This window comes from Nomascus leucogenys, chromosome 17 (assembly GCF_006542625.1).
Source record: "Nomascus leucogenys isolate Asia chromosome 17, Asia_NLE_v1, whole genome shotgun sequence".
Lineage (NCBI taxonomy): Eukaryota > Metazoa > Chordata > Mammalia > Primates > Hylobatidae > Nomascus > Nomascus leucogenys.
Genome location: NC_044397.1, coordinates 37,231,693 through 37,254,662, shown reverse-complemented (window position 1 = coordinate 37,254,662; position 22,970 = coordinate 37,231,693). Strand labels below are relative to the sequence as shown.

Sequence of the window (22,970 nt, the reverse complement as noted above, 5' to 3'; positions counted from 1 at the left end):
TCTGGTCATGGTATGGTGGTCAGATGGAAGGTCAGAATTAGTACTGACTCTGTTGGGTGGGGAAGACTGTATACCACCCACCCTGTGCACTCACATAGCACAGTCCAGCAAGCACTACTGTGTCTCTACTGTAAACAGGGCAGGGTTCATGTCCTTAGACAACTATAATCTATTACCTCCATGGGAACCAACATGGAAACTCTTAGATGAAGGTCAGTCTGGCTGGACTCACCTTACTTCTAGGCTAGCAAAGAATCTTGTATCTCTGGCCCCCATGGATTTGACTCTAGACATGGGAGTGGGGAGAGGAGAGAGCTTCCAGGGCTGCTTCTCTAAGGCAAGCTGGAAGCCAGCTCTGTCCAGATGCTAGAGGCCAGAAGGCCAGTCGTGATTGGGCCCTCCCAGTGGGGCAGTGATCAGAGCACTGCTTCTGCCTGGTCTTAGCTGTCACCTTGGGCTTGAAGCTATTCTTGGGGCATGTTGGTATGAACTTGTCAAAGCTGTAGCAAGGGTGACTGGCACTCCAAGTTATTCCAGGAGGCAGCCCCATGTTATAAGCCGGTGGTCCTGAGGTGGCTCTGAGGTAGATACTTTTGTTTTGGCGGTAGGGGAGGCCTCAGGAGAGCTGAGAACCTGCTTTGGTTTTGGGTTTGTTTTGATCTGTCCCTTTTGAGGAAGGGTCTGGCTCTGTTGCCTGGGCTGGAGTGCAGTAGTACAGTCATAGCTCACTGCAACCTGGAACTCCTGGTCTCCAGCAATCCTCCTGCCTGAACTTCCTGAGTTGCTGGGACTACAGGCATGAGCCACTGTGCCCAATTTATTCTATTTTTGGTAGGAACTTGTTCTTGCTGTGTTCTCCAAGCTGGCCTCAAACTCTCGGCCTCACTTGATCTCTCCCCTTGGCCTCCAAAAGCACTGGGATTATAGACATGAGGCCTCACTGTCACTGAGGGGAACTGCTTCTCAACCTCCCCCTACCTTTGTTGCTCTCCCTAAATAGGCTGCTTCCCTCCCCCAGGTTTTGGCCATAGTCCCTAGGAGTGAGTAGGGGAATGGTGCCCCAAGGAGGGTACCCAGGGAGCTTGTGTCCCCTTCTCTGGGGAAGGTGTTCATGGTACCTCTGTGGGAGGCTTCACATCCCTCAGTAGCTGGCTCCAACCTTGCCCCAAACTCAAGCCATTCTCACTCGGGGAAGTTCACTTTCTTTTTTTTTTTTTTTTTTTTTTTTTTTTTTTTTTTTTTTTTTTTTTTTTTTTTTTTTTTTGTATTTTTAGTAGAGATGGGGTTTCACCATGTTAGCCAGGATGGTTTCGATCTCCTGACCTCGTGATCTGCCCGCCTTGGCCTCCCAAAGTGCTGGGATTACAGGCGTGAGCCACCGTGCCAGGCCAGGAAGTTCACTTTCACTGCAGCATCCCAGCCTGGCTGGCTACCTGCTGTGAGCCTGCCAGTCCTCGTGGGCAAGATGGGGGTGGTACCTACTGAGCAGGATTAGGCATAAACTGATGAAAGCTGAAAGACGCTCAGGTGCAACTGGCATGGCACTTCTCTCTGGCCTGTCTGGCTGAGGGCAGGGGCTCCAGCATGTTGACTCGGGTATAGACTTGTCTATAGTGCATTCAGAGCAAGGTTTGGGTGGCTTTGGACCTACTGAGAGCAGGAAGACCTTTGATACTCTAAGTGTGGTCTGTGAACGTTGGCATCACCTGAGAATTTGTTGGAAATGTATCATTTAAAGCCCCATCCCAGACCTAGAAATTTGCATCTTAAATCCCAGGGTGGGGTGGGCATGGTGGCTCACACCTGTAATCCCAGCACTTTGGGAGGCCAAGGCAGGTGGATCACCTGAGGTCAGGAGTTCAAGACCAGCTTGGCCAATATGGTGAAACCCCGTCTCTACTAAAAATATAAAAAATTAGCTGGGCGTCGTGGTGGGTGCCTGTAATCCCAGCTAGCTGGGAGGCTGAAGTGGGAGAATTGCCTGAACCTGGGAGAGGCCGAGGTTTCAGGAGGCTGAGATCGCCCACTGCACTCCAGCCTAGGTAACAGCAAGACTCCATCTCAAAACAAAACAAACCCAGATAATTTGAGTGGTTAAGGGCACTGAGCCAGGGACTTGTGGCATGAAGGGATTGTTCTGGGTGAGCTGCTTGTGGCCTAAGCAAGTTGTGGTGTGATCTGTAGGGGAATAACAGGCTGGGGTTCAAAAAAGTCCAGATACAGTGGTTCAGGCCTGTAATGCCAGCACTTTGGGAGACCGAAGCGGGAAGATGGCTTGAGCCTAGGAGCTCAAGACCAGCCTGAGCAACGTGGTGAGACCCCATCTCTACAAAAGACAAAAATTAGCCGAGCACAGTGGTACATGCCTGTAGTCCCAACTGCTTGGGAAGCTGAGGCTGGAGGATCACTTGAGCCCAGGCATTCAAGGCTGCAGTGAGCTGTACTCACTGCCCAGGTCCCAGCCTTGCTGCCTCCTGCTGCGCTCTAGCCAGAGTGACAGAGCAAGACCCTCTCAAAGAACAAAATTGCCTAGGGGTTGTAGAGGTAGGCTTCCTGGAGGTGGTGATCCAGAAGCAAATCTTCAACCATGGGGAGGTGGGTGTGGTGGCTCACACCTGTAATCTTAGCATTTTGGGAGGCTGAGGCAGGTAGATCACTTAAGACCAGGAGTTCAAGACCAGCCTGGCCAACATAGCATAAACCCCATCTCTACTAAAAATATAAAAACTAGCCAGGTGTGTGGTGGGTGCCTGTAGTCCCAGCCACTGGGGAGGCTGAGGCAGGAGAATCACTTGAACCCAGGAGATGGAGGTTGCAGTGAGCCAAGATCGTGCCACTGCATTCCAGCCTAGGTGTTCGAGTGAGACTATCTCAAAAAAAGAGGGGAGAGAAAGGGGAGAATCTGTGCCCTGGGGGCATGGAAGGCCTCAATGCCTAGTAAAGAGTGGGGCTTGGCCTGGAGAGGGAGGCCTCATGGGCCAGATAAGGGAGATGCTGGCCCATCTAGGCATGCATGTGCCGGTAGACTTTCCCTGTCAAGATGATCAACTGGAATGGCAGAGAATGTGGCCTGCAGGCTGGGAGACATCCTTGAAGCCATATCCCCAGGCCCTTGTCCCAACTGCTACTGTTTTGTTTTTTTTTGTTTTTTTTTTTTTGTTTTTTTTTTTTTTTGGAAATGAGGTCTTGCTATGTTGCCCAGGCTGGACTCCAACTCCTGGGCTCAAGCGTTCCTCCTGCCTCAGCCTCCCAAGCAGCCACAAACCACACCTGCCATTTTCCTGCCACTTCTAGCTTAGCAGGTGACTTCATCTGTAAAAAGGGGATGACGTGATTGCTTGGGGGAATAGTAGAGTGCTTGGTAGAATCATGGCTCACGCAAGAGGTCTCTGGCAAAATGCTCCAGGCTTGGGGTCCGACGGGCACTTCTACCCCTGACAATCTGTTTACTTACCACCATCCTCTGTTCAGATGGGGAAGTTCTTTCCATCAGGGTTATAACAAGGATTGGTCTTCATGGCACACTTGGCATCCAAGCACGTGCTGTTGGAGCTGTTCTATGAGCCAGGAGACACTGGGGAACGGTCCTTGCAATAAACACCCATCTCTTCCTTGTACTCAAGTTCTTAGGGGTTGCAACGTTCTGAGAGCTTGTCCTTCAACTTCTTTCCTCAGCAGAAAGAGGAAGTGGCTGTGTCAGGGGAGGGGAGGAGTTATGACTAAGATGTGACCCTGACTGTCAGCTCCCTGCCAGCTCCAGATGGGCCTCAGCAGGATCGTTTCCCTAGGCCTTTGCCAGGAGAGACAGCCTCCAGCAGCAATATCAGAGGGCTCGGCCTGCCTGCTTCCTAGGGGAACTAGACTGGAAATGAAAGGCAGTGGCAAGCCACTGAGGGTTCTCTTGACTGCATTGCTTAATCCTCCTCTTTTCCTAAAGTTTCCAGAAACTTCCTATTGCATTGGAAAGCCTCTGTAAACCAACACTTTGCGTGTGGGTTTATTTTTTGAGATGGGGTCTCACTCTGTTGCCCAGGCTGGATTGCAGTGGCACCACCATAACTCACGCAACCTCGACTTCTCTGGTTCAAACCATCCTCCCACCTCAGCCTCCCAAGTAGCTGGGATTACAGGGACACACCACTATGCCCAGCTAATTTTATTTTTTTAGTACAGACAGGGTTTCACCTTGTTGGCCAGACTGGTCTTGAACTCCTGACCTCAAGTGCTCCTCCTGTCTTGGCCTACCAAGATGTTGGGATTACAGGCATGAGCCACCACGCCCAGCCAGTTCTCATTCTTCATTGGAGATTGTAGCCAGACATTAGAGAAAACTAGAAGAATACAGAATCTAATCCAGTCTACAGGTAAATAACTCAAACAATGAACATTACCATAATAACAGGTAAACTATTGTTTTTCTGTTGAAATATAATTTTTCTCCCTATAGTCACCTCGAACTCTTGACCTCATGATTCGCCCCCCTTGGCCTCCCAAAGTGCTGGGATTACAGGCCTGAGCCACCATGCCTGGCCCTCCTCTTTTTTTTTTTTTTTTTTTTTTTTGTGAGACAGAATCTCACTGTCACCCAGGCTGGAATGCAGTGGTGCAATCTCGGCTCACAGCAACCTCCGCCTCCCGGGTTCAAGCGATTCTCCTGCCTCAGCCTCCTGAGTAGCTGGGATTCCGGGCGCATGCCACCACGCCTGGCTAATTTTTGTATTTTTAGTAGAGACAGGGTTTCACCATGTTGCCCAGGCTGGTCTCAAACTCCTAATCTCAAGTGATCCGCCTGCCTCGGCCTCCCAAAGTTCTGGGATTACAGGTGTGAGCCACCGTGCCTGGCCAGAGAACAGATTCTTATTGAACCTATGCAAATAACCATGTTGCTGTAAACATAAGAATAATCGTTATGCAGCCAAAAGACACATGAAAAAATGCTCATCATCACTGGCCATCAGAGAAATGCAAATCAAAACCACAATGGGATACCATCTCACACCAGTTAGAATGGCGATCATTAAAAAGGAAACAACAGGTGCTGGAGAGGATGTGGAGAAATAGGAACACTTTTACACTGTTGGGTGGGACTGTAAACTAGTTCAACCATTGTGGAAGTCAGTGTTGCGATTCCTCAGGGATCTAGAACTAGAATTACCATTTGACCCAGCCATCCCATTACTGGGTATATACCCAAAGGATTATAAATCATGCTGCTATAAAGACACATGCACACGTATGTTTATTGCAGCACTATTCACAATAGCAAAGACTTGGAACCAACTCAAATGTCCAACAATGATAGACTGGATTAAGAAAATGTGGCACATATACACCATGGAATACTATGCAGCCATAAAAAATGATGAGTTCATGTCCTTTGTATGGATGTGGATGAAGCTGGAAACCATCATTCTCAGCAAACTATCGCAAGGACAAAAAACCAAACACTGCATGTTCTCACTCATAGGTGGGAATTGAACAATGAGAACACATGGACACAGGAAGGGGAACATCACACACTAGGGCCTGTTGTGGGGTGGGGGGAGGCGGGAGGCATAGCATTAGGAGATATACCTAATGCTAAATGATGAATTAATGGGTGCAGCACACCAACATGGCACATGTATACATATGTAACCTGTACATTGTGCACATGTACCCTAGTACTTAAAGTATAATAAAAAGAATAATCATAAATTGCTTCTAAATTCTAGAGGGTTCAGGTAGAGAGGAAAAGCAAATGTTTTCATTTTTGTTTTCAAAAGTAGTTTACCAAATTACTATAAATTATACAAAGCTTAAAAGAAAAAAGTTTCCTTAAGTCTGGAAAACAATATTGAATCCGCAATGTTTGACGTAAAGCAGCCTTAAAAATCCAAAATTCAGCTGGGTCTAGTGGCTCGCACCTGTAATCACAGCATTTTGGGAGGCTGAGGTGGGAGGATGGATTGAGCTCAGGAATTCAAGGCTGCTGTGAGCCATGATCACACCACTGCACTTCAGCCTGGGTGACAGAGCCAAGACCCTGCCGTAAAAAAAAAAAAAAAAAGATTCAGGCCCACTTCGGTGGCTCACACCTGCAATCCCAGCACTTTGGGAGGCCTAGGCAGGTGGATCACCTGAGGTCAGAGTTCAAGACCAGCCTGTCCAACATGGTGAAACCCCATCTCTACTAAAAATACAAAAATGAGGCCAGGCGCAGTGGCTCACACCTATAATCCCAGCATCCCAGCACTTTGGGAGGCCGAGGCGGGCAGATCACCTGAGGTCGGGAGTTTGAGACCAGCCTGACCAACATGGAGAAACCCTGTCTCTACTGAAAATATAAAATTAGCCATGTGTGGTGGCACATGCCTGTAATCCCAGCTACTAGGGAGGCTGAGGCAGGAGAATCGCTTGAACCTGGGAGGCAGAGGTTGCAGTGAGTCAAGATCGCGCCATTGCACTCCAGCCTGGGCAACAAGAATGAATCTCTGTCTCAAAAACAAAAAAAAAACGAACCGGGCATGGTGGCGGGCACCTGTAATCCCAGCTACTTGGGAGGCTGAGGCAAAGGAATCGCTTGAACCTGGAAGGCGGAGGTTGTAGTGAGCCGAGATCGTACCACTGCACTCCAGTCTAGGCAACAGAGTAAGTAAGGTTCTGTCTCAAAAAAAAAAAAAAAAGATTAATAATTGTTTTTCATCAGTTCATTCAGTCTTGTAATTAATTCTTGCTCTGATCTGTATTAGCAATTTCACAAACCCATCAGTTTCTTCATTCGAGTTTTGCAATTTTTTTTTTTTTTTTTTTTGGACAGAGTTTTGCTCTTGTTGCCCAGGCTGGAGTGTAATGGCAGAATCTCAGCTCACCGCAACCTCCGCCTCCCAGGTTTAAGCGATTCTCCTGCCTCAGACTCCCGAGTAGCTGGGATTACAGGCATATGCTACCACGCCCAGCTAATTTTTTTGTGTTTTTTTTTTTTTTTTTTAGTAGAGACGGGTTTTCTCCGTGTTGGTCAGGCTGGTCTCGAACTCCCGACCTCAGGTGATCCACCCACCTCGGCCTCCCAGAGTGCTGGGATTACAGGCGTGAGCCACTGTGCCTGGCCAAGTTTTGGAAATTTAGTTCAATAGTGTGAACTCAAAGTTATTAGAAACCCATACTTGTCAGACTTCATTCTTTCCATGAAGCTCCTTGAAGACATAACTCTCTGGGATTATAATTGCCTGCAAGAAGCTTTCAGAAAGACATTAGACTAAAGCAATTAAGTGTGGACATGAAGACTTCAAGTGACCATGGCCAAAACCTGGTCTGAGTCCATGGTAATGATGACATAATTGACAAAAATGTTATTTCTGAACCAAAATTGACTGATACCATTTATACCAAGACACATCAGATGTTTAGATATGTTATACAATTTTTGACTATATTAATAACATACCCATATAAATATATCTCAAGGTGAAATATTCCTTATTTTGCCAATCCTTCTCTTATAATTTATTTTATGTATTTATTTTATTATTATTATTTTTTTGAGACGGAGTCTTGCTCTGTCACCCAGGCTGGAGTGCAGTGGCGCGATCTCGGCTCACTGCAAGCTCCGCCTCCTGGGTTCATGCCATTCTCCTGCCTCAGCCTCCCGAGTAGCTGGGACTACAGGTGCCTGCCACGACGCCCGGCTAATTTTTTGTATTTTTAGTAGAGATGGGGTTTCACCGTGTTAGCCAGGATGGTCTCAAACTCCTGACCTCGTGATCCGCCTGCCTCGGCCTCCCAAAAAGCTAGGATTACAGGCGTGAGCCACCATGCCTGGCCTTGTGTTTTATTTTATTTTTAAAATTTTTAAATTTTTTGGCCGGGTGCAGTGGCTCATTCCTGTAATCCCAGCACTTTGGGAGGCCTAGGGGGGTGGATCACCTGAGGTCGGGACTTCAAGACCAGCCTGGCCAACATGGCGAAACCCTGTCTCTACTAAAAGTACAAAAATTATCCAGGCAGGATAGTGGGCGCCTGTAATCCCATCTACTCAGGAGGCTGAGGCAGGAGAATCACTTGAACCTGGGAGACGGAGCTTGCAGTGAGCCGAGATGGCGCCACTGCACTCCGTCTCAAAAAAAAAAAAAAAAAAAAAAAATTAAAATTTTTTCGTAGATATGGGAGTCTCTATATTTTGCCCAGCTGGTCTCAAACTCCTGGGCTCAAGCAATCCTCCTGCCTTGGCATCTCTTGGGATTACAGGCATTAGCCACTGTGCCCGGCCTCATATAATTTAATATATCAGATAAGCCCAATTGGTTTAATATTTCTTTTTTTGCAGATCCTTTGAGAGGTTCAGGGGTCCTCTGGAACATCCTAAAGTTAGTTTGAGGTCAAAAATACTTAATTTTGATTTTTTTTTTTTGAGATAGGGTCTTACCTTGTCACCCTGGCTGGAGTGCACGGACACAATCATATCTCACTGCAGTCTCGAACTCTTGAAACAAGTGATTGTCCCATCTTAGCCTCCAGAGGAGCTGGGTCTACAGGCATGTGCCACCATGTCCAGCTAATTTTGTTTATTTTTTGTAGAGATGGGATCTTGTCATGTTGCCCAGGTGGGTCTCAAACTCCTGGGCTCAAGCAATCCTCTTGCCTCAGCCTCTCAAAGTGTTGGGAGTACAGGTGTGTGCCACTGTGTCTGCCTTAATTTTGATTTTTGAAAAGTTTGTCAAATATCAAAGTTTTAAAACGCTTGATCAAAGTAAGATCGCAAGTCACTGTGAAATAAAACCAAAATGAGAAAAGATTTCAAAGACACAAAACACAATAAATACTCTTTTTTTTTTGAGAGGGAGTCTTGCTCTGCTGCCCATGCTGGAGTGCAGTGGTGTGATCTCAGCTCATTGCAACCTCTGCCTCCTGGGTTCAAGCAATTCTCCTGCCTCAGCCTCCCAAGTAGCTGGGATTACAGGTGCTCGCCACCACACTGGCTAATTTTTGTATTTTAAGGAGAAACAGAGTTTCACCATGTTGGCCAGGCTGGTCTTGAACTCTTGACCTCAGGTGATCTGATGGTCTTGGCCTCCCAAAGTGCTGGGATTACAGGCGTGAGCCACCGTGCCTGGCCAATATTCTTTTTTTTTTTTTTTTTTTTGAGATGGAGTCTTGCTCTGTCACCCAGGCTGGAGTGCCCTGGCGTGATCTTGGCTCACTGCAAGCTCCTCACCCCGGGTTCACGCCATTCTCCTGCCTCAGCCTCCCGAGTAGCTGGGACTACAGATGCCTGCCACCATGCCCGGCTAATTTTTTTGTATTTTTAGTAGAGACAGGGTTTCACCGTGTTTGCCAGGATGGTCTCGATCTCCTGACCTCGTGATCCGCCTGCCTTGGCCTCCCAAAGTGCTGGGATTACAGGCGTGAGCCACTGCGCCTGGCCCTGGCCAATATTCTTGATGAAACAGATTCTCTGTTTCCTAGGCCAGTTACCTAAAAGATAAAGAAAAATCTTTTACAATTTTCTTGTAGAGGGTAGATCAATGGTACACAAAAACTCTGTTGTTGCAACATAGGGGCCCAAATTGCGGCCTTGTATCCATCAGTGTACTTTTGATACTAATGCTCAGTTTTTAGCCTAGGCAACATGAGAAGACCTCACCGCTACTAAAAGTAAAAATTAGCCAGGTGTGGTGGTGCACACCTGTAGTCCTATCTACTTGGGAGGCTGAAGTGGGAGAATCACTTGAGCCCAGGAGATTAAAGCTACAGTGAGTTATGATCATGCCACTGCACTCCAGCCTGGGTGACAGAGTGAGACCCTGCCTCAAAAAAAGCTCCAATTTTAGGCTGGGCGCAGTGGCTCACTCCTGTAATCCCAGCACTTTGGGAGACTCAGGCGGGCAGATCACAAGGTCAGGAGTTCGAGACCAGCCTGACCAACATGGTGAGACCCCCGTCTCTACTAAAAATACAAAAATTAGCCGGGTGTGGTAGCACACACCTGTGATCCCAGCTACTCAGGAGGCTGAGGCAGGAGAATCGCTTGAACCAGGGAGGTGGAAGTTGCAGTGAGCTGAGATCATGCCATTTCACTCCAGCCTGGGTGACAGAGTGAAACTGTCTCAAAAAAAGTAAAAAAATAAATAAAGGAGAAGAAAGTTCAATTTTTAGAAAATCTTATAAACATTTACGGCTTTTTTTTTTTTTTTTTTTTTGAGATAGAGTTTCCCTCTTATCACCCAGGCTGGTGTGCAGTGGCGTGATCTCGGCTCACTGCAACCTCCACCTTCTGGGTTCAAGCGATTCTCTTGCCTCAGCCTTGTGAGTAGCTGGGATTACAGGCGCCTGTCACCACGCCCGGCTAACTTTTTGTATTTTTAGTAGAGATGGGGTTTCACCATGTTGGGCAGGCTGGTCTCGAACTCCTGACCTCAGGTGATCAGCTCGCCTCGGCCTCCCAAAGTGCTGAGATTACAGGCATGAGCCACCACACCCGGCCGAAAATCTTATAAATAATCCCCTTTTAATTTCAGCCAGCTTAATCACACATCGAATTCCTTTCATGAGATTAATCTTCCACAAACCTTCTACAACTTCCTTAAGTCTTTGATTTTGTCCTATACTTCTTTTTTTATATTAGCAATCTACTTTAGGACAGAAATTTACTTTTCTTTCCTCTTGATTTTGACCAAAGTCCTCTCTTACGCAAAATGAAAAATTACTCTCTTTTCAACTTTCTTTACCAAAAATACATCCTCATACTTATAACTTTTTTTCACATCTCTCCTACTTACTGGCCTTCTTCCCACCTTGTTTCTATTTCCTTCCTAAATCCATATTTTGAAACAATCTTTAAATAACCCCCAAGTTAAACAAAATTGCTCTTATTTAACAAAAAACTTATCTCAGAAAACCTAGCACGGTCACCAAACGTGCTTTGCTTTGCTTTCTTTCTTTCTTTTTTTTTTTTGGAGGCAGATTCTCGCTCTGTTGGCCATGCTGGAGTGCAAATGGCATGATCTTGGCTCACTGCAACCTCCACCTCCCAGGTTTTGAGCGATTCTCCTGCCTCAGCCTGCCGAGTAGCTGGGATTACAGGTGCGTACCATCACACCCGGCTAATTTTTGTATTTTTAGTAGAGATGGGGGTTTTGCCATGTTGGCCAGTCTGGTCTCAAACTCCTGACCTCAGGTGATCCACCCACCTCAGCCTCCCAAAGTGTTGGGATTACAGGTACAAGCCACCGCACCAGGCTTGATCCCTTTTCTTGAACAACTTATATATCCCAAACCAACACACCAGAATATTCATTTACAATGAGAATGAAACTATCCCCACAGGAATGATAAGAACTGCATGCTGGGTTCTGAACAGAAATAGAGTTATAATTAAGCATTAATCAGGCTGCATTTTGGCCCACTTCCTTGTTGCTAAAATTCAGGTGGCACTAGTTCCTGACCATTGCATACCATTGTTCCTATCGATAGGATTTCTGACATTACAGTCATAAGACTGTTTTAAGAATTTATTTGGGGATCTCCTGGGGCTGTATCACAGGGGGAAAAGTGAAATAAAAAAAAACAATCAATTTGGGCTGGGCGCAGTGGCTCACACCTGTAATTCCAGCACTTTGGGAGGCTGAGGTGGAGGGATCTCTTGAGCCCAAGAGTTAGAGACCAACCTGGCCAACATAGTGCAACCCCATCTCTACCAAATAAAATATAAAAATTAGCCAGGCATGGTGGTGAGTGCCTGTATTCCCAGCTCCAGAGGCTGAGGCGGGAGGATCACTTGAGCCCAGGAGTTGGAGGCTGCAGTGAGATATGATCCAGCCACTGCATTCCGGCCAGGGCAACAGAGCAAGACCCCAACTCAAAAAGAAAAAAAAAAAAAGGAATTTAAATTAAAAAAGAAAAAGGGCTTGAGTTTGAATGCATTGGCTCAAGCCTATAATCCCAGCACTCTAAGAGGCTGAGTTAGGAAGATCACTTGAGCTCAGGAGTTCCAGCCTGCAGTGAGCCGTGATCACATCACTGCACTCTAGCCTGGACAACAGAATGAGACCTTGTCTCTAAAACAACGAAACTTGAGAATGATAGTGTTACAGGAAAGGGGTCCCTACCCAGACCCCAAGTGAGCGTTCTTGGATCTCACGCAAGAAAGAATTTAGGGCGAGTCCATGAAATGAAGGCAAGTTTATTAAGACAGTAGAGGAATAAAAGAATGGCCATTCCATAGACGGAGCAGCCCTGAGGGTGGCTGGTTACCCATTTTTATGATTATTTCTTGACGATATGCTAAACAAGGGGTGGATTTTTCATGCCTCCCCTTTTTAGACCACATAGGGTAACTTCCTGATGTTGCCATGGTATTTGTAAACTGTCATGATGCTGGTGGGAGTGTAGCAGTGAGGAGAACCAGAGGTCACTCTCATTGCCATCTTGGTCTTGGTGGGTTTTAACCAGCTTCTTCACTGCAACCTATTTTATTTATTTATTTATTTATTTATTTATTTTTGAAACGGAGTCTCGCTCTGTCACCTAGGCTGGAGTGCGGTAGCGTGATCTCGGCTCACTGCAAGCTCCGCCTCCCGGGTCATGCCATTCCCCTGCCTCAGCCTCCCGAGTAGCTGGGACTACAGGCGCCTGCCACCATATCTGGCTAATTTTTTGTATTTTTAGTAGAGACGGGGTTTCACCATGTCAGCCAGGATGGTCTCGATCTCCTGACCTCGTGATCCGCCCGCCTCAGCCTCCCAAAGTGCTGGATTACAGGCGTGAGCTACCGCACCCGGCCATCACTGCAACCTGTTTTATCAGCGAGGTCTTTATGACCTGTATCTTGTGCCAACCTCCTATCTCATCCTGTGACTTAGAATGCCTTAACCATCCGGGAATGCAGCCCAATAGGTCTCAGCCTCATTTTATCCAGCCCCTATTCAAGATGGAGTTGCTCTGGTTCACCCGCCTCTGACAATAGTAGAAGTTAAAAAAAAAAAAAATTCTTTAACTCCACTCCAGGTGGCATTTCTTAGTGCCTCTGAAAGTTCTGATCCTAGAACCAGCCCCCAGCTCACCCAGAGCAAGGAAAGATCAGGAAAACCCAAGCAGAAGCAAGACACTGGGTTCCAGCATCAATGCTAAGGGCTAGAACATTTTCTGATGTTTTGCTTGGAAAGGCAGAATTTGGTTGCCTAGTACCTCCACTAATTGGCCTCCATCCAACACCCTGGAGGGATGGTCTGATTAGAAGCCACAGCTGCTTTGCTCATTATTTCTGATGAATGGACATCACCTGGTGTCTCCGGTGATGGCACCAGCTCAGGACCCAGGTGTGACCTGCACAACAAAGAAAAGCAAGATGGCTTTGCAGCCATCATGGTGAAACCCCATCTCTATTAAAAATACAAAAAAAAAAAAAAAAATTAGCCGGACGTGGTGGCGGGCGCCTGTAATCCCAGCTACTCAGGAGGCTGAGGCTGGAGAATCACTTAAATATAGGAGGCAGACGTTGCAGTAAGCCAAGATCATGCCACTGCACTCCAGCCTTGGCGACACAGAGAAACTCTGTCTCAAAAAAAAAAAAAAAAAGAAAAAAAGATGGCTTTACAGCCCTGAGGAGTAAACCAGGCTTCCCCAAATAATTATGTAAGTCCCAGCCCCTTGGAACATGTTTTGAAAGGGCTCACCCATCTGGGCACGGTGACTCACGCCTGTAATCCCTGCACTTTGGGAGGCTGAGGCAGGCAGATCACCTGAGGTCAGAAGTTCAAGACCAGCCTGGCCAACATGGCGAAACCCCATCTCTACTAAAAATACAAAAATTAGCCAGGCGTGGTGGGACGTGCCTGTAGTCCTAGCTACTTGGGAGGCAGGAGAATCACTTGGAATATGGTGGAGGTTGCAGTGAGCCGGGATCATACCATTGCACTCTAGCTGGGCAAGAAGAGTGAAACTCCATCTCAAAAACAAAAGAAAAGGCTCACCCTTTTCACTGGTTCCCTTGTGGCAAATCTAAAATAAGGTACATGTGCTCACCGTTCATTTATCTGAAAAGTTCCAACAGTTCGCAAATACCCTCTACCCATACCCCAACCCCACGTGTTGTCCTTTTTTTTTTTTTTTTTGAGACAGAGTCTCGCTCTGTCGCCCAGGCTGGAGTGCAGTGGCGCAATCTCGGCTCACTGCAAGCTCCGCCTCCTGGGTTCACGCCATTCTCTTGCCTCAGCCTCCCGAGTAGCTGGGACTACAGGCGCCTGCCACCATGCCTGGCTAATTTTATTTTATTTTTGTATTTTTAGTAGAGATGGGGTTTCTCCATGTTAACCAGTATGGTCTTGATCTCCTGACCTCGTGATCTGCCCACCTCGGCCTCCCAAAGTGCTGGGATTACAGGCGTGAACCACCGCACCCGGCCTTTTTTTTTTTTTTTTTTTTAAGAGACAAGATGTCACCCTGTCACCCAGGCTGGAGTGCAGTGGTGTCGTCATAGCTCACTGCAGCCTGGACCCCCTAGGCTCAAGTGATCCTCCTGCCTCAGTCTCCCAAGTAGCTGGGACCACAGGGGTGTCCCACCACTCCCGGCTAATTTTTTTATTTTTTGTAGAGATGGGGTCTTGCCTTGTCACCCAGGCTGGTCTTAAACTCCTGAGCTCAAGTGATCCTCCCACTTGGACCTCCCCAGGTGCTGGGATTATGGGTATTAGAGTTTAAATTTCTTTGCTCATCACCACTCCCCATTTTGTGGCCAACAGTCACATTCTTTCTTGGGCCACGTCATTCATTTTCAGTTGCTTCAGAGCACTGGTGGCCCCTTGGGTGTGTTGAACAAACCCCAGCCTTTGAGGAGTTTAAAAAAAAAAAAAGACACAATCTGTAGGCAGAAAATTTCAGACAAATAACCCCTGCCAGGAACATTTCCTGCCGCTGCTCCTGCCACTGCCCCTTAGGCTGTGGATATTTATGCAAGAACGCGAGTGGCAAACTGCCCTACTGTGTGTGTTGTGGGGAGTAGGGGTACTGCCAGAGAGGAGAGAGCCCTATTTTATTTTATTTTATTTTATTTTATTTTATTTTAAAGACAGAGTCTCACTCTGTTGCCCAGGCTGGAGTGCAATGGCACGATCTCGGCTCACTGCAACCTGTGCCCCCCGGGTTCAAGAGATTCTCCTCCCTCAGCCTCCCCAGCAGCTGGGATTACAGGCGCATGCCACCACGCCTGGCTAATTTTTGTATTTTTAGTAGAGATGAGGTTTCCCCATGTTGGCCAGGCTGGTCTCAAACTCCCGACCTCACGTGATCCTCCCACCTTGGCCTCCCAAAGTGCTGGGAATAGAGGCATGAGCCACTATGCCCAGCTGACAGCCCTCTCTAAATCTTTAAAAATTCAGTCAGGCGCGGTGGCTCATGCCTGTAATCTCAGCACTTTGGGAGGCTGAGGCAAGAGGAATGCGTGAGCCCAGGAGTTTGAGACCAGCTTGGGCAACATGGTAAGACCCTGTCTTGACAAAAAATACAAAAATCAGCCGGGCATGGTGGTGCACGCTTGTAGTCCCAGCTACTCAGGAGGCTGAGGCAGGAAGATCACTTGAACCCAGGAGGTCGAGGCTGCAGTGAGCTATGATCACGCCACTGTACTCCAGCCTGGGAGATACGGTCTCAAAAAATAAATAAATAAAATCTTTAACAATTCTTCAGCTTATCCCCCTACCTTCTGGGGGCTTCTTGGGTCTCTTCCCAGAAAATGTCTTCGTCTGCAAGCCTGTTTATTGTATGCAATTGTTTAAAAAACGCGAATGGGTGCATATTCTCATATTCTCTACCCTCCATTTTGAAAGTTCCTTTTTTTTTTTTTTTTTTTTGAGACCGAGTCTCAGTCTGTCACCCAGGCTAGTGCAATGGTGCAATTTTGGCTCACTACACCCTCTGCCTCCCAGGTTCAAGCGATTCTCCTGCCTCAGCCTCCCGAGTAGGTGGATTACAGGTGCGCACCACTGTACCCAGCTAATTTTTGTATTTTTAGTAGAGAGGGGGTTTGACCATGTTGGCCAGACTGGTCTTGAACTCCTGATCTCAGGTGATCCATCTGCCTCCGCCTCCTAAAGTGCTGGGATTACAGGCATGAGCCACCTTGCCTGGCTCAAAGTTCCTTTTTGGTTTAACAATAGATCTAGGGCACCGTGAGTCTTCCTCATTCCTTCTAGGGCTACTAGTGTTCTGGGGTTATTTAACCAGCCCCCTCCTGCCAGGCAGTTCTTTTGTCTCTGGCCCTTTGCTACGTATATTAGTTTAAAGTTCACTTTGCAAGTGGCCAAGCCTGTTTCCCTCATTTCCAGGTTCCCAGGGGGCAGACATCCTGCTGCAATTTCAGAAGTCAGCACACTCTTCTCTCTCCTGTCAAAAATATAAAGGTCCATGCCCCCCACTCTCCCTCTTGATACTGTCCTATTTTACTTCTTTTCACAACCAAAACTCTTTATTTTTCCCAAATAAAAATAGTCCATCTTTTCAGATTTTAAAAATGGAACTCTGGCCGGATGTGGTGGCCCTCACCTGTAATCCCAGCACTTTGGAAGGCTGCAGTGGGCAGATTACCTGAGGTCAGGGGTTTGAGATCAGCCTGGCTGACATGATGAAACTGTCTCTACTAAAAATACAAAAATTAGCCCGGATGCGGTGGCTCATGTCTGTAATCCCAGTACTTTGGGAGACCAAGGCGGGCAGATCACGAGGTCAGGAGTTCAAGACCAGCCTGGCCAACATGGTGAAACCCTGTCTCTACTAAAATACAAAAATTAGCCGGGCATGGTGGCATGCGCTTGTAATCCCAGTTACTCGGGAGGCTGAGGAAGAAGAATTGCTTGAACCTGGGAGGTGGAGTTTGCAGTGAGCTGAGATTGTGCCATTGCACTCCAGCCTGGGCAACAGAGCAAGACTCCGTCTCAAAAAATATATATATACACAAAAATTAGCTAAGTGTGGTGGCGCATGCCTGTAATCCCAGCTACTCAGGAGGTGAGGCAGGAGAATCACTTGAACCTGGGAGGCGGAGGTTGCAGTGAGCCAAGATTGTGCCATTTCACTCCAGCCTGGACAACAAGAGCAAAACTCCGTCTCAAAAAAAAAAAGGAAAATAAAAATCCCTGATAAAGGATCAATGACCTTAGGATGATGTCATTCCAGGTAAGTATCTTTAACTGGGTACTTGGTCCTCCAAGATTCAGAGGACCTTGATCTCCCTGAAACTGTATACATAATATTCAACATACGTAGTATGTGCACACATGTGCGAACACTCACATCATCTAAAGTTCATCATAATCTTACCCCAGCTTCTCCCCATACTTCTCAGATCCTGCCATAGCCTAGTGCATTTTCTCCTTCCTCACTCCCTTCCCTCCATGTGTCCTCTGTCCTGGCCACCAGGAACTTTGTGCTGCCTCCAAAGTGCATGAGGCACTTTCACATCTCTCTTGCTTTACAAGAGCTTCCCTATGCTCCAACTGGCAAATTTCTCTATGGACTGAAAAACCCACATAGCCTTTATCTGTCTTGTGATGTCTTCTCCCCACCCCCAAGTTAGGCATACCCTTCTGTGCCCTCCTTTATCCAAACATTTTCCCCACTATATCGATATTGTGTGTTTAAGTGCTGGACTTTCCAACTAGATATGAAGCTTTCCTGGGAAAGAAATCCTTTTTTTTTTTTTCTTTCTTTCTTTTTTGTTTGTTTTTTCGAGACAGATTCCCACTGTGTCGTCCAGGCTGGAGTGCAGTGGCACGATCTTGGCTTAGTGCAACCTCCACCTCCAGGGTTCAAGTGATTCTCTTGCCTCAGTCTCCTGAGTAGCTGGGATTACAGGCACGCGCCACCATACCCAGTTAATTTTTGTATTTTTAGTAGAGATGGGGTTTCACCATGTTGGCCAGGATGGTCTCAATCTCTTGACCTCATGATCTGGCTGCCTCGGCCTCCCAAAGTGCTGGGATTACAGGCGTGAGCCACCGCTCCCGGCGAGAAACGTTTTCTTTTTCTTTTCTTCTTCTTTTTTTTTTTTTTCTTTTGAGAGGGATTCCTGTTCTGTCGCCCAGGCTGGAGTGCAATGGCGCGATCTTGGCTCACTACAGCCTCTGCCTCCCGGGTTCAAGCAATTCTCTTGCCTCAGCCTCCCGAGTAGCTGGGATTACAGGCACGAGCCACCACACCCGGCTAGTTTTTTTTGGTATTTTTAGTAGAGACGGGGTTTCGCCATGATGGCCAGGCTGGTCTGGAACTCCCGACCTCAGGTTATCTGCCCGCCTCTGCCTCTCAAAGTGCAGGGATTACAGGCATGAGCCACTGCGCCCAGCCAAGAAACCATTTCTGATTCACCTATTCACTCTCACACTCCCACTACACAGTAGCTAAATAAATAAATACATATTAAAAAAGGAAAGAAAGAAAAAGACAAAAATTTAAATTTAAAAAGGCTGTGCTCGATGGCTCACACTTGCAACCCCAGTGCTTTGGAAGGCTGAAGCAAGAGGATCGCTTGAGGCCAGGAGTTTGAGATCGGCCTGAGCAACATTGCAACATTGCAAAACCCCCCTCTGTACAAAAAAGAAAAATAAAATTAATTTTAAAAACAAAGAGAAACACAGTGGCACATGACCTGACACCATGTATGTACTAGTAAAAACTAGTTAAAATTAAGTCAGTAATTAATGAAGGCATAAGTCAATGAGTGAGCAGGCGAAGGAAGAAAACATAGACTGGAGCAGGTGCGCCTTGGGTTGAGCCCTTCCCCGCTGAGCCCCGCCTTCTGCCCGCCGCCCGGCCCTACCGGGACTACATTTCCCAGAAGGCCGCACGCCCCGGGCATGCGCGGCGGCTCGCTCGGAAGCTGCGACGCCGAGTTTCACTCTGGCTACCTTCTCCTCAGAGTCGGAGTCACAGCCAGAGCCCTGCCCAGGCCGAGCCGGAGCTGCAGCCCGAGCGCGGTGGTGCCCTCAGCCCCGTCCCCTTGTCCTCCTCAGCCTCGGTGAGAGGGCGGGCAGGCCACCTACGCGTCGCTAGGGCTGCGGTCCCGGGGGCGCGGGGGGGCGCGGGGAGCCGGAGCCTAGCTGGGACCGGAAGGGGGCGGGCGTGGGTGTGAGGGGGGCCGACGGCCGGGGCGGCGGGGACACCCGGGGGTCCCGGGAGATCGGGGGTGTCGGGGTGATCGGTCTCCAGGATCAAGGTCCTGAGGGCGGGAGTTGGGGGACTTGGGAGGCGCCGGCAGTTTTGGACGGGACAGGGTGCCGGGTGCGAAAGAGGACGTTCGGATGAAGGCTGAGGGGCTAGCAGGCGGAGGGGCGCGGCCCCCGGGAGTCCGGGTCGCTCGGGAGGAGCGCACCCCTTCCCAAAGTACCCGGAGGAGGCGGTGACGAGATTGCCACCGGCTCCCTGACGAGGGGTTGATCCTGCTGGGGTCTACCCCCAGGTGAAGGGACTCACTGGGCCGGGGGCTGTACTTTGGAGGAGTTTGCTTCCTAAGGCTGCTTCCCTGCTCTCCTGTGGGGGGCCTTCCCAGGAGTTCCTGGTGCCCTGGGTCACTTTTTGGGGTGCGTAAGGGGTGCCGAAAAAGATTTAGAACTCGGTTCCCTTTTCTGGAGCTGCGCTTTTATCGCGACTGTCTCAGCCAGCTGCCCTCCTCCTCCAAGCTGGCTCCACTTCTCTAAGCGCCAACAGCGATGGAAATAAATAGCATGTGTACAGACGCCTGGACCCTTGAGAAACTCAGAATATTTCTGCGTGCCCTCCTAGCTCCTCTAGCGCTCTAGAAGGTAGACTTTTTTTTGCGCTCTAGAAGGTAGACTTTCTGGTAGCCACCATCCGGGCTTAAGCCATCCGGATAGCAAGCCCTTTGATTCAGTTGCTCTGTGACCTTAAATATTTACCCTCTCTGGTGTTGATTTCCTGGATGCTTAGCTGCCAGACTGGCTTATGAAGTCCTTTTAGAGTTTTCTGTGAAAGGGCTCAGGCCAGGCACGGTGGCTCATGCCTGTAATCCCAGCCCTTTGGGAGGCCGAGGTGGAAGGATCATTTGAGTCCAGGAATTTGAGACAAGCCTGGGAAACGAAGAGGATTCCTGAGATCACTGTCTCTATAAAAAATCAGATGGGCGTGTTGGTGGGTGCCTGTAGTCCCAGCTACTTGGGAGACTGAGGCAGGAGGATCGCTTGAGCCCAGGAGTTGGAGGCTGCAGTGAGCTATGATCACACCACTGCACTGCAGCATGGGCGACAGAGGGAGACCCCGTCTCAAAAAACAAAAAACAAAACAAACAAAAAACCGAACTTTTTTTTTTTTTTTAAAGAAAAGGGCTCAGAGCCAGGCGTGGTGACACAAGCCTATAATCCCAGCTACTCAGGAAGCTGAGGCAGGAGAGTTGTTTGAACCTGGGAAGTGGAGGCTGCAGTGAGCCGAGATCACGCCACTGCACTCCAGCTTGGGTGACAGAGCAAGACTCCGTCTCCAAAAACCAATAATAATAAAAAATTTTAAAAAGAGCTCAGGGTTTTTTTGTTTGTTTGCTTTTTGTTGTTTTTTCAACCATCTCCTTTATTGTTAAGTGGGTGGAGGAAGACTATTGTACCTTCTGCTCCGCCCAGGCTCTTGGAAAATAAATCTGGTGATTTTCAGTCCCCAGGCACAGCACACGGATCCAACATCTGTACCTTTGTTTTTACTAACTGCTGTTTCTTAATTTAAAACCTGATCATCTTCTTCCTAGTTGGCAAAGGTGCCTTGGAATTTGTGTCGCTGAGTCAGCAAGCCTTTCAGATTTGCCCGGTTTTTGTTGTTTGTGGTTTGTATCAAGATGGGAACTCAAACAAGTCATTCCTCCTAAGGAGCTGGTGTCTTCATCCAGAAGGGACAGTTTGTGTCAGCTCTCCAGAAAGAAAAGGTGAGAGCCATGGGGACTTGACCTTGCTGCCTTCTCTATCTGGTGCAGAGAAGGTGGGGATTGGGGAGGGTAGAATTTGAGGTCTGCAGGATAAACGTGTGCCCTGGGAGTTGACTGTTGATTGCCACCTGTCTCAAATAAATTGCAGTGGCGTCTTGCCAGCTGCTTCTCCTGTTTAACTAACTAGTCTTAGAAGATGCTTTCCACTTTAAGACATGCTTTATGGGATAGAAGACACAAGTCACGATTTCTGCATTTGAACTGGCAGTTTTCATTTCTTTTGTTGCATAAACCCTTACTGGGTGCCAGACAAGATCTCTGTCTTTTGGGAGTGCATTGTTTGGTGGAAAAGACAAACCAGAGTCCATGACAAGGTGTTGTCAGTGTGATACATACTGAGCTGGGAGAAATCACAAGGCCCTCCTACCCACATCCAGAAAGGGGACGGTTAGAGGGAGGGTCAGGAAGGCTCCTGGAAGGTGGTAGTTGAGGGGGGTTGTGAAGGAGGAGCAGGACTTAGAAAGTGGGGCACAGTTGCCTGGGAGAGGAGTCAGCGTTTGCAAAGTCATGAAGCTACCGGGACACAGCTGGGCTACTGTAAGTAGCTTAGTATGTGGTAGAGGAGGCTGGAAAAGCAGGCAGAGGGCTCTGAGTGGGGAGGGTTATGTGGGCCATGCCAAGACTCGGGAGTGGAAGGATTTTAGGAGATTTCCATGTGGGGCATTTTATTATTTTTTTGAGTTGGGGTCTGCTTCTGCTGCCCAGGCTGGAGTGCAGTGGAGTGATCCTAGTTCACCACAGCCTCAAATTCCTGGGCTCTGGAGTAGCTGAGGTGCCTACCACCATACCCGACTAATATTTTAATTTTATCTAGAGACAGTGTCTCTCTACGTTGTCCAGGCTGGTCTCTAACTCCTGGCCTCAAGGGATCCTCCCATCTCAGCCTCCCAAAGTGCTAGGATTACAGGCCTGAGCCACCGTTCCTGGCCTCGTGAGGGACATTTTAAAGGAGCACACTGGAATGTGTGGAATGGGTTTAGACTGGATTATTCGCTTTGTGACTGTCTTCTTACACCATGCCAGCTTCTTCGTGGGGAGAGGAAAATGAGTGGTTTTGCCCTCAGTTGCTCATAGTCTAGTTGAAGAGATAAAGTAAACATAGAGAACTGAAAAGGAAGTTGCTAAGAGGGTGTTTTCTTTCATTTTTGTTGTTGTTGTTTTGTTTTGTTTGTTTACTTTTTGAGACAGGGTCTCACCCTGTCACCCAGGCTGGAGAGCAGTGGTGCAATCTCAGCTCACTGCTCAACTTCACCTCCCAGGCTCAAGAGGTTCTCGTGCCTCACCTTCCCAAGTAGCTGGGCTTACAGGTGCACACCATCACGCCTGGCTAATTTAGAGGGTGTTTGCTTTCCGCTGGGCACATCCAGGCATCGTGGGAAGTGCTGTTTAAATTGGGCCATAAAAGGGTGGGTAAGGTGAGGACAGGGGACCAAGTGGGTGGGATTCAGGGTGGAGCAGAGTCATGGGGGTGGGGACAGACACCCTGATGCAGATGGGAGTAGTGGATCCTCACACTCTGGAGGGGGATTGTGGAGAGGGAGGTATAAATGAGGGGATGGAAGGGAAGGGCACCGGCAAATATTGTTGATAGCAAGGGAGGGGCCTTATTGTGATCAGCTTTGACTGTCAGCCTAAGGAATTTGAATTTCATTCTACAGATCCAGGGGAGGTGTGTAAAAGACAGGATCAGAACGTTAGTTCAGGAAGCTTAATCTTGTCTCTCCCCATCTGAGATGTACAAGAGGGTTAGAAAGCAGGGTTGGAGAAGCTGTTTGGGAGGGAGCACTTATTTGTTTTTTTTTGTTTTTTTGAGACAGAGTCTCACTCTGTTACCCGGGCTGGAGTGCAGTGGCGCCATCTTGGCTCACTGCAACCTCTGCCTCCCGGGTTCAAGTGATTCTCCTGCCTCAGCTTCCCAAGTAGGCTAGGACTACCAGCACCTGCCACCATGCCTGGCTAATTTTTGTGTTTTTAGTAGAGACGGGGTTTCCCTATGTTGGCCAGGCTGGTGTCGAACTCC

The 22,970-nt window shown here is 48.1% G+C and overlaps 1 protein-coding gene across 4 annotated transcripts in view; it reads left to right on the top strand.

Annotated features, from left to right (window-relative positions):
• Nucleotides 1-18,827: 18,827 nt before the first annotated feature.
• DTX2 (deltex E3 ubiquitin ligase 2) overlaps nt 18,828-22,970 on the top strand; it is a 45,655-nt gene continuing 41,512 nt past the window's right edge. For all 4 annotated transcript variants that reach the window (XM_030797514.1, XM_030797512.1, XM_030797511.1 and 1 more), the window contains exons 1-2: nt 18,828-18,982; nt 20,717-20,890. The gene's annotated coding sequence lies outside the window, so the exon portion shown is untranslated. The remainder of the gene's footprint in view (nt 18,983-20,716; nt 20,891-22,970) is intronic.